Below are 2,711 nucleotides of genomic sequence, written 5' to 3' on the forward strand. Positions count from 1 at the left end.
CTGTAATACTATAGTCACCATACTAGTGAGTCTGACCTGAATAATCTCATGTTGTTTTAATCTTATCATCATGTCAGGTATCTTACAGGTTTCCTTTCCCTGTTAGTAAACATGCTTAGAACAGGTTGTCTTCAAAAACAACAGCAAAATTACATTCCATACAGACTGGTGGAAAAGACCAGATAGGTATCTAAAAGATAGAAGGAAAGACCATCGACTCATGTGGGATGTGTCACAAATGGCATCATATTCCCTTATTGTGCACTACTTTGACCAGGGGCCCTAGTGCCACTATAAAGTAAACAGGGTGCCATTTGGATGAAACCCACATGTACCTCCCACAACACAAACATCCTTCTTTAAAGGCAAGAGAGAGAAGCACTCAACTTCACCTGGACTTCTGTGAAGGCGGAGAAGAGAGCTGAAGGACCTTTCCTGGGATCAACTTCAGTCCTCAAACGTGAGATAGATAAACCAGCATGGCAGATGAACGTGGTGAGTACTTATTAACAGGTTCATAAGGTTAGTATATACTTAAATACGAGAATTCATAAATGGTATATTTAGTTACTTAATAACAGTAGTTCATATAGTTATATGAGTACTCAATAACAGGTTTCATATGTTATATTAGTACTTAATAATGAGGTTTCATAATGGTTTATATAGTACTTTAATAACAGCTTCATATGGTTATATAGTACATTAATAACAGGTTTATATGGTTATATAGTACTTAATAACAGGTATCAGGTAATAGTACTTATAAGGTTAATTATGTTATATAGTACTTAATAACAGGTTCATATGTTATATAGTCCTTAATAACAGGTTCATAATATGGTTATAGTAGTACTTAATAACAGGTTCATTAAGGTTATATAGTACTTAATAACAGGCTTCATCAAGGTTATAAAAGCTAATAACAAAGTTCATAAGTTTAGTGTTATTAGTACTTAATTTTACAGAGTCCATAGGTTATTTTATTCCAGTGTATTTCAATTTAAGATGGGTCCAGAATTTTTTTATATAGTAGCGTAATATACAGTGATTCATTAAGGTTCATAATAAGTACTTATGAATAAACAGTAAATTCTAAATATTGGAGTATCGTATATAGTACTTAATAACAGCGTTTCAGTTTTATTATTATGTGGTATTTACTTGAAATAAGATGTTTCTATAGAGTTTAACTTTGACTGATGTTTATACTTTGAGATAAGTGGGAGTTTGTTCTAGACTGAAATGGTGCATTCGTAAAGTATTCAGACCCCTTGACTTTTTCCACATTTTGTTACGTTACAGCCTTACAGCACTCTAACAATCAGACCTTTATGGTAGAGCGGCCTTGAGATGTTTCTACAACTTGATGGTAGTCAAGTTGGTAAATTCAATTGATTGGACATGATTTGGATAGGCACACACCTGTCTATATAAGCGTCGACAGTGCATGTCAGAGCAAAAACCAAGCCATGTGTCACAACTTCTGCCGAAGTCGGTCTCTCTCCTTGTTCGAGCGGTGTTCGGCGGTTGACATCACCGACCTTCTAGCCATCATTGATCCATTTTTCCTTTTCGATTGTTTTTGTCTTGTCTTCCTTCACACCTGGTTCCAATCCCATCAATTACACGTTGTGTATTTAACCCTCTGTTTCCCCTCATGTTTTGTCRGAGATTGTTTTATTGTATGTTATGTGCAAGTCATGTGTCGGTGTGCGACGGGTTTTGTACCCACTTAYGTTATTTTTTGTATATTTTGGCTTTTGGAGTTTTATGAGCACTTATTAAACGACTCCGTTTATACCAAGTTTGTTTTCCTGCGCCTGACTTCCCTGCCACCGACACGCACCCATTACACCATGAGGTCAAAGGAAGTGTCCGTAGATCTTCGAGACAGGATTGTGTCGAGGCACAGATCTGGGGGAGGGTACAAAAAAATGTGTGCAGCATTGACTGTCCCTCCAAGAAACACAGTGGCCCCCCAAAAATTCTAAAATCTTGTTTTTGCTTTATCATTATGGGTTATAGTGTGTGTATTGATGAAGGGGAATAAAACAATTTTATCCATTTTAGAATACTTTCCGAATGCACTGCATATTTGTCCAATTTAACTCGTTATTTTATTTATTTTATTTTAACTTTAAATTAACCACGGAAGGGCTTCATTGAGATTTAATCTTCTTTTCAAGAACGTCTGGCCAAAGATAGGCAGCACCAAGTCATTACAAAAATTACAACAGACAAACAAATGAAAAACTCAACGTATATCTAGTAAAAACCATAAGAATTCACAGAGTATAACAAAATCAAAACACAAATTAAAAAACGTTGACAGGTCAGGGAACTCAGTCTACAAAAATCCCTATTCTAGTGATTTAAAAATACCAATCGGGACTTAAAGTTCTTTCCAGTTTAAAAAGTAATTTTGTAGGCTTCCAAGACGATGGGTTGCGCGAGAGTACATAAAACTCCTTTTAGTCAAATGCTCATTTGATTCCACACATTGTACAAGCCAGCATAGTAGCAGCTGCGGTATAAAAGTCAGCAGAATGAAGAGAGTACTCACCCACATTTACTGAACAGATTAAATATGGCCCAAATAAAAAGGTAGAAAACCCAATAATGGCATTTGTAAACTAAAAGTATACCAGTGATTGGAGCATATGATGTGACTAAGAAGCCAAAGCCCTGGTATCATCAAGGCAGTGGTG

The sequence above is a fragment of the Salvelinus sp. IW2-2015 genome, unplaced genomic scaffold (genome assembly GCF_002910315.2).
Source record: "Salvelinus sp. IW2-2015 unplaced genomic scaffold, ASM291031v2 Un_scaffold5937, whole genome shotgun sequence".
NCBI classification, from domain to species: Eukaryota; Metazoa; Chordata; class Actinopteri; order Salmoniformes; family Salmonidae; genus Salvelinus; species Salvelinus sp. IW2-2015.